This window comes from Haliotis rubra, unplaced genomic scaffold (assembly GCF_003918875.1).
Source record: "Haliotis rubra isolate DU_JTF1 unplaced genomic scaffold, ASM391887v1 Scf356, whole genome shotgun sequence".
NCBI classification, from domain to species: Eukaryota; Metazoa; Mollusca; class Gastropoda; order Lepetellida; family Haliotidae; genus Haliotis; species Haliotis rubra.
Window position 1 is genome coordinate 54,152 of NW_025767031.1, and position 16,058 is coordinate 70,209.

Consider the following 16,058-nt stretch of genomic DNA (forward strand, 5'->3'; position numbering starts at 1 on the left):
GTGCCAAATGCTGAATTTTGTTACCCTCCCGACTCCAAGCATAGTCTTTTTCAGCAGGCAGTTTCTTGACCTCTTTGGTAGTCTGCTGAAATTCTTCTCTCAATGCTCCGATGCGGTCATTGAGCGACAGTTCAAATTGAGCTTTGTTCGACTCTAATTGCTGAAGTATTGCATCCAGTTTGGCGTCCGTGTCCATATTAAATATGACGTTATGGCCGTGCTTGCACTAGAGCGAGAATGAACAATTCAAATCTTAATATCCTTAAATACCCCTGTTTAGCGCCACCTACTGGCTCAGACTACTCTACTTACATCAAAGCTCCACACCACTAGGAGAAAGTAATTTCCTTCTTATTCATCCTTCAACCGAAAGAAATGACATTTATCCAAGGTTACAAATCAGAATTAAAACCGATAATAGCCGGAGTGCCCCAAGGATCAGTCCTTGGACCTCTTTTATTCTTAATATACATAAACGACATAGTTGATGGAATCGAAAGTAATATACGCCTTTTCGCAGACGACACACCACTCTATGTAATAATCGACGATCCCCATACGAGTGCATTTATTCTTAACTCAGATTTAGACAGAATATCTAAATGGGCGGAAACCTGGCAAGTAAAATGTAATCCAAACAAAACTGAAACTATCCAGTTTTCACACAAAACGAAACCTTCTACGAAACCTCCCCTCTCGATGAATGGTACACCTATAAATGAAGTGCAGATTCATAAACACCTAGGCATTATTTTTCAGGAAAACCTCCTCTGGCATTCCCACATTAATGAAATTATAAGGAAAATTAGCCCTATGATTAATTGCCTTCGTAGTTTTAAATATAGACTATCACGCAAAACTCTCGAAACAATGTATAAATCCTTTATCTTACCTCTATTTGACTATTGCTGTCATCTCTGGGATAATTGTACAAACGAACAGCCCTTGTCAGTTACATGACATGACAAACCTGACTTCCTTATCGAAACGGAGAGAAACTTCTAAATTAACATTATTTTACAAAATGGTAAACCATATGGTTCCTGACTATCTTTGTGATCTTGCTCCAGGGAATGTTTCTGATAACAGTAACTACAATCTTAGGAATAATGAAAATTATCAGGCTATAAGATGCAAATCTACTAATTATGCCAAATCGTTTTTGCCCGATACAATTAAACTGTGGAATGACCTACCTACAAATGCTACAAACGCTTCCTCTGTTGGACAGTTTAAGAATTCAATCACACCACAAGTTAATACCAACACAATGTTCGATCTAAATTTTGGTAGTCGATTTTGTCAAATAATACAATTCCGCCTTAGATTGGGATGCAGTGACTTAAACAGTGATAAGTATAATCGTTTCATTTCTGATAATGCTTCTTGTTCCTGCTCACAAGATTATGGGGATGTATTCCACTATTTTTTCATGTGTCCTAAATATAATACCATTCGATACGAATCGTATTTCTATGTGAAAGGTTTCTCCCTGCGGGATGTGCTAAATGGCAATAACTCAGTATCTCATCAGACGAATATGGATATTCTACGGTCAGTCCATCAATTCATTATTACATCAAAACGTTTTGATTCATAAAGTTTTGTAGCTTCTCTTATTTTTTATATTTGTATCAACTGGCCACGAAACAAAACCAAGATAACTTGTTGATATCCATGATTGTTATTATTCAGGGATAATTTGTTATAACCACTATAAATATGTATTATGCACAAATGTGAACCTTCACATGTATTATGGAGCAGCATTAATATAAGCCATTTTGGCTTGTTTGCCAATCCTTTTCTTTCTTCTTGAATAGAATAAAATATGTTAAAACCAAATCCAGGCCCACTTGCTTATCCTGACTTAAAAATAGTTCATCTGAATGTGCGTAGCTTAAGAGAAAAAGTTTATTTAATCCACCCAGAATTAAGTGACTATGATGTTATATGTTTAACACAAACATGGTTGAATGTCACAATTGACAACAATAATATTCTTATCCCCGGTTACCACGCCCCTTTTAGGAAGGATAGACCATCAAAAGGTGGAGGTGTTGCTATCTATGTGAGAGAGAACCTGCACGTTACACATGCTGATAAGTTGTCTCCCTTAGGTTTAGAAGCGATCTGGGTTAAAGTTATGTGTAAAAACAAGAGCTATTTGATTGGAAATTTTTACAGAGCAGATAAAAGTGATCTTTATTGGGAATTAGTCCTCCAATCAATTGGTAATGGCATTGACATGGGCATAGATACTATTATTGCTGGTGACTTTAACATCAATATACATAACCAGACTAATAACATGATTGACAATCTTCTCGATACATATGACTTACAGCAACTTATCACAGAACCAACAAGGATCACCCAAACGACTAGTACGTTAATTGATTTAATCTTTGTTTCAAACCCTAATTGTATTCGCACTTCGGGTGTGTTTGATCCTTTTTGCAGTGATCATTGTCCAGTTTTTGTCTCTGTTGGGGGCTCTGATTCAACGCCTTTAAAATTTAAAAGGAAAGTGTTTTATTATGATTTAGCTAATACTGAGGGAATGAATCGAGGCCTTAACAACGTTGACTGGGGTTCCATCTTTAGATGTAATGATATTGATATACTAACACATGAAGTTGTTGATGTCTTGAGAAATATATGTGATATTTATGTCCCAAACAATGTGGTAACTATAAGACCTCGGGACAATCCATGGATGAATAGTGCTATAAGAATACTTATCAGGAAAAGAAATAGACAGCATAAGAAAGCAAAGACTCGAAATTATGATAAAGGCTGGCAAAAAGTTAGGCTTTTACGGAACAAAGTAACAGCAGCCGCGAGAGCAGCCAAATTGAAATATACTTCTGATTTAGATGATAAGATCAATCAGGGGAGTAATTCTAAATTTTGGTGGGCTTTAGTGAACAAGTATATAAAATCCAAAAATGGAGATTATAAGAAATTACCTTCGATTATTCATAACGATAATCTGATCAATGATAGTAAAGATAAAGCAAATATATTTAATGCATATTTTGCTAACCATGCACAAGTTGACTATCCTGATAAGGACACTCCTACACTTGAATGTAAAGTAAAGACTCCACTTGCGTCTATTGTATTGACTACACAAGAAGTAAGAGAGATCCTATTATCAGCTGATATTTCCAAAGCCAGTGGACCAGACAAAATAGGTAACAGATTTATCAAAATGATCATGCCATCCCTTTGTACTCCTCTTACTAATATATTCAATTTATCCCTAGAATATTGTGAATTCCCAACAATATGGAAGGAAGCTATTGTCACTCCTATTCATAAAAAGGGTAGTTTTAATGAATGTAAAAACTATAAACCAGTTGCTCTTACCAACTGTTTATCAAAGGTATTTGAGAAATGTATTTTTAAACGTGTGTAACTTTTTTTCAGATAATAACGTATTAACGAATTTGCAGTCAGGATTCATGCCTGGGGATGGAACTGTATACCGACTGACATACTTGTATGATTTTATACTACATGCATCAGACAATGGCAAAGAAGTCAGGGCAGTTTTCTGTGACATAAGCAAGGCTTTTGACAAGGTTTGGCATAAGGGAATCATAGCGAAATTAGAAGCTTATGGTATTAAGGGTAAGTTACTTGATTGGTTTTCCAGTTATCTTGACAACAGATTACAGAGAGTAGCTATAGACAATTACAATTCAGATCTAAAGAAAGTCACTGCTCGGGTGCCACAAGGATCTGTCCTTGGGCCATTACTGTTTTTAGTTTACATAAATGATATCATTGAGGGTATCAGTAGTAACATTCGTCTTTTTGCCGATGATACTTCGGTATATGTTATTGTTGATAATCATGTTGTTACTGCCGCTTCCTTAAATAATGACCTTAATAGGATCTCTCACTGGGCTGAAATATGGCAGGTTAGCTTTAATCCTGGTAAGACTGAAGCTGTTTTATTCACTCGCAGAAATTACGGTAATCAATTTCCAATTCCTAAGCTTAAAATGCATGGAGTAGACATTACTGAAGTCGGCTACCATAAACACCTAGGAGTAACCTTGCAATCAGACTGTAAATGGAACTCCCACATTGGTTAATTAGTTAAAAAGGTTCGTCTATTGGTAAATTGTCTACGTAGTTTTAAATATAGATTATCTAGAAAATCATTAGAGCAAATGTACAAGTCATATATATTACCAACGTTCGATTACTGTTCGCACCTTTTGGATAACTGCACTTAAGAACAAGAAAAACTTGTCAAAAATCTACATTTAGACGCACTGTGGACGATTTGCGGGGCAGTTAGAGGAACAAGTCATGATTTAATATATAAGGAAACTAACTCTATGCCCCTAGTTGACCGTAGACAAATTAGCAAGCTATCATTATTTTACAAAATGGTTCATCATATGTCACCAGTTTATTTAACTGATCTACTGCCCGAAAAAGTATCACAGTTAAGTGACCATTGATTAAGAAACAGTAATAACATTCAAACTATAAGATGTCGTAGTGATTTGTACAGCAACTCGTTTTTACCTGATACAATACGACAATGGAATGATTTGCCTGAGAATATGTACGATATTGAAACCATAGGCCAATTCAAAAATGCATTCCAATCATCAAAACAACCCAATTTTAATATATTTGATAAAAACTTTGGTACACGTTTCTGCCAAATTATCCACTCACGCCTCAGACTTGGGTGCAGTAATTTGAAAGCGCACGTTTGAACGGCACATTTCAGTTGATCCATTCTGTTCCTGTGGTCACCCCAATGAGGATACTTTACATTACTTCTTTACTTGTCCTAATTATTCTAACATCAGACATCGCATGTATTTTTACGAACATGGATATAATTTAAATTCTGTCCTAAATGGTAATCCAAACAAAAATGTACTTGTAAATTCTTTTATACTACAATCTGTCCATACTTTTATAATAAGATCGCATAGGTTTGATAAATGATTAATAATGTTTAATACGCAGGTTGGTTGCTTTCCTATCATGCTGCATATTATTTAATATTTGTTTTATTCATTTATCAATGAAATGGAGAGGTATTCAAATAAGCCATTACGGCTTGTTTACCTATCCTAGTGTAGCAGGACTGCGTCAGTCACGCACAGACAACAGACGCTACTTTTGTTGTTCTTCAATGGCCGATGTTTTATTGGAGATGTTTATAGGTGAAAACAACAACCCTGAAACAATCAGGTGTACAATATAATAAATGCAGCAATATACACATATCCTAAACACAGATATACACATATAATTCGTACATATGCTACAACCTCCTCGTGGTGGGTGCTGGGTAACGCCAATGGCTCTTCGCCCCCGTGTGGACCCGGGGTCGAATAGGTCCACAGCACCCCATTGCTGGTCGTAAGAGGCGATCAAATTGGGCAACCCGTTTGCCGTGGGTTGCATCCCTGTGTCGGCAGAGGAAGGGAGTCTGGTGGTTGAGGATGACGGAACCGGCAATAGTGTTCACTAATCCAACACACCACTTCGACCCTAACTTTGCCTAGACGGGTGGTAGAATAGGCCCGATTCTACCAATCGGCTGGTCACGCCTTGCCCTGTGCATGGAATGTCTATACAAAACGTAGTATTACATAACACTTTTGGCCATGTTCAAAATGCTAACAAATATCCTACGGAACAAATTAGCCTCGCAGACCCATGCACAGAAGGCGGTGGCTCATGGGCCAATCTGGTGATGCTGACCTCCGATTTCTGTACGTCTCCAATTGATTGTCATGGACAGAACCATCCTGACCTTTAATCTGGTAGGCAGCTACAGCATTTCATGTCAAATTCGCTGGAGTATAACATCCCTTTATCCCTGGTCTTTGCAGCTTGGAGATCCGCTGCAATATAAGATCGTCCTTGTTGACACTCCACGGTGGGTGGGGAGAGGGATGCTGAACCACATTACCCACGACATGGCTTCCCAATACCCCGGTTCAAAACGACGACACATGGATACCGACAATTCCTCGTCTGACGAGAGTACCCCCGACCTGACTACTGGCCACGCTTCCTGATTATTGAGGCTTGTGACAAGCAACCTTTGCAATTGAACCTTTTGCAATCTCCAAAGGTATCGCTGGTATCTGCGGAGAGGTTGCCAATGTCACAAAGCTCCGATCTGGCTCTCTCCTGATAGAATGTACCCGGAAACAACAATCTTTAAATCTTCTCAAAATACAAGAATTTGTAAATATCAAGGTCGCTGTCTCAGCACACAAAACCCTTAATTCGTGTAGAGGCATTGTACGGGACAGAGCTCGATGCCTGTCTGACATGACCGAAGAACAAATTGTCAAGGAACTCTCTCAGCAATCCGTCACAGCCGTCAAACGATTTACCTTCAAAAAGAATGGTGCTGTTCAACCAACGAACACCTATCTCTTCACGTTCGCGCGAGCAAACATTCCTGACTCGATTAGAGCTGGTTATTGTAGCATTGGTGTGGAGGTGTATGTCCCCAATCCACTCCGGTGCTACAACTGCCAAAAGTTTGGACATGGATCCAAGTCCTGTCGTTCCTCTGCTGTCTGTTACCGCTGTGGTGACAAGCATGAGGGCAACGACTGTACTAAGGAAGTGAAGTGCACAAGCTGCGGTGGTAACCATATGGCCTCTTCCAAGTTCTGCCCAGTATGGAAACGCGAATCCGAGATACTGAAGATTAAACACAAAGAAAATATCTCCTTTCACGAAGCAAAGAAGAGGGTTGCAAGTCTAACTGCAGCCCCTTCAACCATCACCTACTCTGCCGCTGTCTCCCATCCTACTATCACTACTGCAACCATCTCGTGTCAGACCGACCTGACATGGGTCACGTCTTCTCAGCCAACTGAACTCAACACAACTCAGCCTATCTCAGCCACTCCATCTCCAACGCCAAAAGTCAAAACTTCTGAATCACAAACACCAGAACAAATGCCAAAACCAGAAACAGAATCTACGCGCAGAAAAAGGGAAAGAAAGAGGCTAGAGAGACTAAAACAACTTGAACTACCAAACACAAAACCAAAGGCCACCTCTCCTTCAGAGGTCCCCAATGAGGTCCATAACTCCTTTGGCCCTCTGGATATGGAGGTAACTCCAACTCCACCTGACACCAATAAGAGTTCATCAAACGCTTCCTCACGCTCACGTGACATGTCACCAGTGGAAGCACCGTGAATCCACAAAACATGATCCAATGGAATTGCAGAGGACTTAAGAATAATTATAATGAATTACAGTTATTGATTCAAGACTTCAAACCATCTGCGTTTTGTCTCCAAGAAACCTACCTAAAAAGGACCGATAAATTTGACATCCGTCGGTACAGTTCCTACCATTCCTTTTCTTCCCCCGGTGTAAAGGCTACAGGAGGCACTTCTATCCTGGTGAGGCAGGGCATCCTTCATAGCCCTGTCCCACTTAAAACCAACCTACAAACTGTTGCTGTCCGCATGACTCTGAACATAGGGTTTACACTATGTTCCCTCTATCTCCCTCCCACCTCAACTGTTCGCCTATCAGATCTTCAGAACTTATATGATCAACTCCCGAAGCCCTGCATAATCATGGGCGACTTCAACGGCCATAACCCCCTATGGGGGAGTACTGATACAAATAGTAAGGGAAAGATACTTGAAGAGTTTCTCTCAAATAATGATGTCTGCATCTTCAACGATGGATCAAACACCTACCTCCACCCTGCCACCGGAACATACTCTGCTCTCGATCTATCACTTACAGATTCTAATCTTTTAAATGAGTTCGAATGGTCGGTCCATGACGACCTTTGTGGAAGCGACCACTTCCCAACAATTCTTACTCCTATCAACCCCACGGATGAACCACCATCAACAAGATGGAATTTTACTAAGGCCAATTGGCCTTTATTCCAAACCCTATGTTCAGAAAAACTTAAGCCGGACAACTTCAGGAATGTTCCTGACCCCATGGAACTATTTTCAGACGTCCTAAATGCCATCGGAGACAAAAGTATTCCTAAGTCCTCTGCAAACCCGCACATATGCAAACCATGGTTTGATACAAACTGCAAACAAGCTAGGAAAAATAGGAAGAAGGCGGAAAAATATTTCCGACAACATCCTACAGTGCACAACCTGAATGCTGTTAAAATGACAAATGCCAGGGCAAAACGTACCTTCAAACAAACTAAACGCCGCTCATGGAGGAAATATGTGTCCAAAATCAACTCCCGCACACCCATGTCCAAGGTGTGGAACATGATTCAAAAGATCAAGGGCAAAGGGTCAAAATCAGGAGTTCACCACCTGAAAGATGGTGACTCCCTTCTAACAAATAAATCTGAGATTGCAAACAAACTCGGTGAAACTTTGGCAAACCACTCCTCCTCATCAAATTATAACCCTCGGTTCCAGAAATATCAAACCCAACAAGAAAAGAAACCAGTCAATTTTAACTCTGATAATGGGGAGGATTACAACGAAATGTTCTCCCTCCATGAATTAAGTACTGCCCTAGGACAGGCTCACGACACTGCGGCAGGAGCTGATGAAATCCATTATCAGCTTCTGAAACACCTCCCTGACTCAGGCTTGGAAACACTCCTAAATATATTTGATGACATCTGGACATCCGGACACTTTCCCCCTTCGTGGCACAATGCCATTATCATCCCTATACCAAAACCTGGCCGCGATCATACTGATCCCTCAAACTACCGTCCTATATCACTAACTAGCTGCGTTTGCAAAACCATGGAGCGCATGGTCAACAATCGATTAATCTGGTACCTGGAGACCAATAACCTCCTCAGTGACCTCCAATGTGGTTTCCGAAAAAACCGAAGTACCATTGACCATCTGGTGCGTCTAGAATCATTCATCAAAACTCCATTGTCAACAAACAACATGCAGTATCTATCTTTTTCGACTTAGAAAAGCATATGATACAACATGGAAACATGGTATCCTAAAAGATTTACACGAGTTTGGATTGAGGGGTAGATTACCTCAATTCATATCTCGGTTTTAAATAACAGACATTTTCAAGTTCGGGTGGGTTCCACACTGTCCGACTATTTCCACCAAGATCAGGGCGTCCCCAAGGCAGCATCCTGTCTGTCACACTTTTAGCATCAAAATTAACAGCCTCACTAACGTTCTGAACAGTTGCGTTGATGGGTCCCTTTTCGTGGATGACTTCAATATTTCATGTCGTGGTAAGAACATGCACGCAATAGAAAGGCAGCTACAACTCTGCCTTAACAAAATCCAAAATGGGCCAATGAAAATGGTTTTAAGTTTTCAAAATCCAAAACAAATTGTATTCATTTTTGTCGTAAATACAAACCACACAAGGATCCAGACCTAACTTTAGATGGTACTCCCATCAAGGTAGTAGAAGAGGCCAAATTCCTTGGACTCATATTCGACCGCCACCTGACATTCTTACCACACATAAAATATTTGAAAACCAAGTGCTTGAAGGCTCTAGACTTGCTAAAAGTGGTTTCAAATACAGAGTGGGGAGGGGATCAGACCACCCTACTTCACTTGTACAGATCATTAGTTCGCAGTAAACTAGATTATGGCTCCATTGTCTACGGTGGAGCCTGCAAAAGCAATTTAGAAAAATTAGACTCTATCCACCACCAAGGACTGAGGCTCTGCCTGGGAGCTTTTAGGACCTCTCCGGTAGACAGTCTATATGCAGAAGCCAATGAACCTTCCCTTGAACAACGCCGCATTAAACTCTCACTGCAGCATATCACTAAATTACGTTCAAATGAGCCCAATCCAGCATACAATTGTGTTTTCAACCCGCTCTATGAAAACTTATTTCCTAAACTGCCAAGCCTGGTTCCACCACTTGGAATCAGGATCAAACCACACATATCTGCAGCTAAAATTGATCTCGACATCATTGCACCATACCGACTTCTGTCCTCACCACCATGGCAAATGGTGAAACCACAGGTCGAACTTACCCTCACCAAACTCAAAAAAGTCTGAAACAAATCCCTTGGTGTTCCAACAGGAATACAACCAGTTACGTACGAAGTATAACACTCACAGATCCATTTTCACAGACGGATCCAAGGACGATGGCCAAGTTGCCAGCGCTACAGTCATCGGAGCCAAGACTGTCTCCTCTAGGATCCCCGACAACAGTTCCATTTTCACCGCTGAAGCCAAAGCTATCTTCTCAGCTTTGACCTACATTCAACAGCAAAATCAGTCCAAAAACTTCATCGTATTTACAGATTCATTATCCTGCCTTCAAGCACTTCTAAACGTGACTTCAAGTCACCCAATCATCCTGGACATATTAGAACTGTACAACGACCTTTCTACTGGCCAATATGACATCGTCCTCTGCTGGTTGCCGGGTCACGTCGGCATAGCAGGTAACACAAAGGCCGATGCTGCAGCAAAAGCAGCTCTTGAAAAGCCCTTATCTCCACTGCTAATCCCGTACAGTGACTTCAAACCCACTATCAAAAGCTATACTCGGGACCTGATGCAAAAAAAGGTGGGACACTCAAGTAGGAAGAAACAAACTCCATGAATTGAAGCCAACAATTGGTTATACCTACTTGGGTTGTCAGTCAAGACGCGATGAGGTAATTCTACGACGATGTCGTATTGGCCACAGTCGATTTACACATGACTATCTGCTGAAAACGGATGGGGATGGACCCCCCATGTGTGTCTCTTGCAATGAGGTGATCACCGTCAAGCATATTCTGCTTGAATGCGTGGACTTATCGCCTGCAAGGGACTCACATTATGATGCAACAAACCTAAAAGATCTGTTCTCACGCGTGAGCGCCCATCTGATACTGAACTACCTGAGGGAAGTTCATCTGTATCATAAATTGTAACTGTGAAATGTAACAACCATAAATTGTAACTATGAAACGTAACAAACCGCCTGCCTTTAAATTTGATGCTATGACTTTTTCTGCTTTTGAATGACAATGTAATAAATAAATGTCTTTGAAATAAAACTCACTCCGAGTGTGTACTTACAATGTTTACTAATGCAAACTTGTTCTCGTCACTATATGGCTGGAAAAATGCCGATGTGACGTAAAGCTCAACTCAACTCAACCCTATAACATTACAAAATAGTTGCTTCAGTAAACAATTACTGTGTACAAAATGTATTTCATTTGATATACATGACATATATACAATATATAAACCTACCAGGTGTGTGGGCCTAGGTTTATTTCACACCTGGGGACGCTGCTGTATCTGTATTAAATGTTCGCCTGTAGAGAAAATAACAATAATATACTGAGTCAAAAAAGAAACTTCACATTCTTTCTTCAGGGCACTATAAAAGAACAAGAGATGGTAAGATGGTTAAATTGTTATTATTTCATTGCTGAGATCTGTGTGATGTACTCGATACACTGACAGTGCCATAATCAGTTCAATTAGGCTACACCGCCGTTCCAAAACATGGGTATACAGAATGTCAAGTCACAAGAATGAAAATGCGAAATTTCTCACTTCAATATCGTGTCACCACTGCCAAACACCGTCTCCTCATCGACTGCCTGATGCTTGTGAACACGTGGTTGGGGATTCTGCGCCATTGCTCTTGCAAGGCAGCGCCAAGTTCCTGCAAATTCTGAGGTTGGTTCCTAAGACCACGAAGCCTTCTCCCAAGTGCATCCCAAACGTGCTCTATTGGATTAAGGTTAGGGGAACTCGATGGCCAGTCCATGACGTTGATTCCAGCGTTTTGAAGGAAATCGCGTGTCAACATCGCGGTATGCGGCCGAGCATTATCATGCTGGAACTGTAGACCTGGGCCATGAGCCGCCATGAAAGGAACGAGTTCAGGGGTGAGCACCTGGTCGCGGTAAGCAGCAGCTGTGAGGTTTCCACGGATGACCAGAAGTCGGGAACGGCTGTTCCCACAGAAAGCACCCCACACCATGCAACTTCCGCCCCCGAATCTGTCGACTTCCTGTACACAACATTGGGCATACCGTTCACGACGTCGTCTCCAGACTCTATGCCTGCCGTCCGCGAATCTGAGGGTAAACCTTGATTCATCGCTAAAGACGACTCGATTCCAGTCTCTCTGGGTCCATCGGAGGTGACGTTGGGCCCACAGCAGGCGCTGACGTTGATGAAACGGCGTCAATATTGGCCCACGATATGGACGTCGAGAATGGAGATTGGCAGCCCGCAACCGATTTCGAATGGTCTGTGAGGACAGTCGACCTCTAAACATCTCAGCCCTGGTTCGTGTAGCCGGCAGAAATCTGTCACGTAGGTGACGTAGGACGAATTTGACGGTCTTCTGCTCGTGACGTCACACGTAGACGACCCGACCTTCGGCGATCAGAAGTGGTGCCAGTTTGTTGAAGACGACCTCGCAAGTCATACACAGTACGACGGCTGCATCCCATTGCTCTTGCGACGTCAATAACTGATCTTCCCGCTTGCAACATGCCAACGGCACGTTCACGTTGCACATTTGACAATCGTGGCATTTCAAGTACCGTTAGAACTGTGGTCTTAAAGTGTTTTTTCAATTCTTGAGGCCAATGCAAACACGTGCATATGAAGACAACTTCGATGCGAAGATCACGTGATCGACTGCACGTGCAAAACCTGATTTGGCACTAACGTCATTTGCACGACGAATGGATGGGTTTGAGTGGGTTTTGCTAACGTTTTCTAGAGTCGAAAGATAGGGATCCCATTTCGGATACATAGATGTATCATCAGAGAAAAATTATTCATTATTTTTCAAATTACATTTTGTGAAGTTTTTTTTTTGACTCAGTATATATGTACAGACATGCTAATAATGAACATATACAAAAGCATTCTCAGCAATAATTCAGTAATCAAACACAAATGTGGATGTAGCTGAGCAAGATATAAAACAATGCAAAATAAGACCTCATTCATTCATTCATTCATGCTTATTTTCATTCACCCATTTATGATTACAAAGCTATACTTGTGTTCATCCATTCATCACATGCTCACGTGGTTAACCTTGCCTTTTGATAATCATGTTACTAATATTACATTATAATGAATGTAGAGTATTTATCACCAACTTCACAGTACTAATTTAAGACTAACACACACTGATACAACTACAAGTTATATCTACAAATGATATACATGAACAATAGATAGACAAAATATCCAAATTACCTTAGAATGTGATCCAAATATATGTTAAGAAAATCCACATGGAATGTTGCTCATCTGACGATTGAATGTGGAGTGACCACAAACCTTGTAATGTGTAAAAGTGTAAAGCTTAGCTGATTGCCCAAGCTGGCTATAAAGACAAAAGAACGTAGGTGGGGAAGGGCTTACGTCATTGTGCTGTGTGGTGAACATGCGGTAAGCATGCTCTGTGAACTGGCTGTGAGTGATAGTTAGTTAAGGCAGGCTAAGTATCATGATAAAATGAAATGACTAAAGCTGTGCAATGAAATTTAAAGCATTTATTTACATGAATTCTAATCAATTTACAACATGTTAAAATATACAAAATCTGTTACTGCCACACTAGTTCAATTTATTTTGAATAAAATATGTTTACACTAAGCCCTTTCCTCTCTCCATTCACAACGTAGCCTCAATCAAAAGTGTTTAGTCTCTGTTCCGCCCGTCTTGGCCCGTGCTGTCAAAAACAACTTAAACCTCACACATGTATCTTGAAATGTGTTTATATCCATAGATTAGTATTATATCCACCTACATATCGCTTCACAGAGTCTCAAAGCGTAGTATTTGAAGCAAACACCTTGCTGAAAGTGAAGCCAGCTTTTCTACATATTCTCAACAAAGACAGTGTATCACAAGCGTTTGGTCCGCCTTGGCCCGGGCTCTCAAAAACAACTTAAACCCCACACGTATATTCTGATTTGTGTTTAAATCCATAGATTACTATTATATCTACCTAAATATCAATGTGTGATGTTACAAAATGCAACATGTAAAGAAAACTGCTCCGTTAAAGTGAAGCCCTTGTCTATCATTTTTCAACATAGCCTCAATCAAAAGTGTTTAGTCTCTGTTCAGCCCGACTTGGCCCGTGCTGTCAAAAACACCTTAAACCTCACACATGTATCTTGAAATGTGTTTATATCCATAGATTAGTATTATATCTACCTACATATCACTTCACAGAGTCTCAAAGCGTAGTATCTGAAGCAAAACGATGCTGAAAGTGAAGCTATCTTTTCTACATATTCTCGACAAAGACAGTGTATCACAAGCGTTCGGTCCGCCTTGGCCCGGGCTCTCAAAAACAACTTAAACCCCACACATGTATTCTGATTTGTGTTTAAATCCATAGATTGGTATTATATCTACCTAATACCTCTTTATAGAGTCTCAAAGCGTTGTATTTGAAGCAAACGCGTTGCTTAAAGTGAAGCCCAGTGTTCAGTCTATCACTGCCACGGCTAATGAAATTAATACACCTGTATCTATCTTGCTTAATTGCCCCTTGTCTAATTGCAATCAGCTGGGTGTTGTGATTCAATTAACACACTCCATTGTTGCCCTTAATTACCTGTCAGAGGCCTTCCGCCTTCCGTGTCATTGATTGCTCTACCGTTTCTTCATCACTTTTTTCACAGATGGGCATGTAATCACTGACAAAATTGGAAATGCTAACTTGAGACATTTGTTTAATTATATATGTATATAATCATATATAATTATATATGCTTCCACTCGTGTTATGTTGTGTATGGGTTTTCTGAATTGCCTACAAATACCAACATCATACCAGTTGAATACAAAAACGGTTGAACTATTTTGGTATTTTTATGTATTCGTAGGTAACATAATGCATTTGTTCTGAAGATCACCCCTTTAGGTCCTCGACGCGGCTGGTCACCTTACCAAGTTGAAGTAAATACTGGATTGTGATTGGTTAATCAAGGTCATTCAGAGGTATGTAATCACGTGATATACCTCTGATTTTCCAATACAGTATGTATTATTTTTTTAGTCTTAATAACACGGCTATGGTAGAATGGAGATAAAATTATATAAGCTCTATTTTTGTATTTGAAACCTCACGCTACGCGTTCGTTTTTAATTCAAATTTAGAGCTATTATAATTTCGTTATAAACCTCTAATTTTCCAACACAATATATTTATCTCTTAAATGGACATCTGCACAAGTTAACTTCCTTAACAATAATGTGATATGATGTGAATATCATTGTGATCGGAAAATGACAAATAACAGAATAAATACATAACACAAAAAAAACAGAAATAAATTCTTTTTGTCCTTCAACTACTCCAATTAGAATAGACCACTTTTAGATCATAGGGGTGCCACTAGTTAACCATTGCGTAATCAGCAGTCAACAGACAATGAAAGGTTGTTTTAAGACTATAGGCGAATTGGGATGTAGGCGAAATGAGAACATGCCACAGATATAGATAGTCGGCTGAAGCTATTCATGACATGATTTAAATATATCAGAATATATATGAATGGTGAAATTATTAAAGAAGTGGATAACCATCAACACTTAGGTATAACACCTCAAAGCGATTGTTCTTGGAAAGTTCATATAGGTGACATGATAAAGAAAATTAGTCCAATGATCAATTGTCAGATAAGTTTGAAATATCGTTTATCTCGGAAAACGCTTAATACTTCATAGAACTCCTTTATCCTACCACTTTTTGATTACTGTTGTCATATATGGGATAATTGTACGATTGAACAGGCGATTTTACTGGAAAATTTACATCTAGACGCCTTAAGAACTACTAGTATAAGCGGTGCGGTTCGTGGCACCAGTCACGATAAAATATACAGGGAAACTAATTATAGCACACTGAAAGAAAAACGACATCGTTCTAAACTCATAACTTTCAATAAAATGTATCATCGTCTGACTCCTGATTATCTGAATGATCTTGTTCCAGGTAGAGTACTCGAACAAAGCAACTATAATCTTACAAATAGTACTTCTATTCAAACTATTAATTGTAGAACGCCAAGATATTCTCAA

At 39.9% G+C, this 16,058-nt stretch overlaps 1 long non-coding RNA gene across 1 annotated transcript; it reads right to left on the minus strand.

Moving 5' to 3' along the window:
• Positions 1-5,124: 5,124 nt before the first annotated feature.
• LOC124285255 lies at positions 5,125-13,405 on the minus strand. Its single transcript, XR_006900773.1, has 3 exons — positions 13,215-13,405; positions 11,232-11,296; positions 5,125-5,222 (listed from the first exon to the last, which is right to left on the minus strand). It is a non-coding gene; the product is annotated as an uncharacterized LOC124285255 (long non-coding RNA).
• Positions 13,406-16,058: the final 2,653 nt, after the last annotated feature.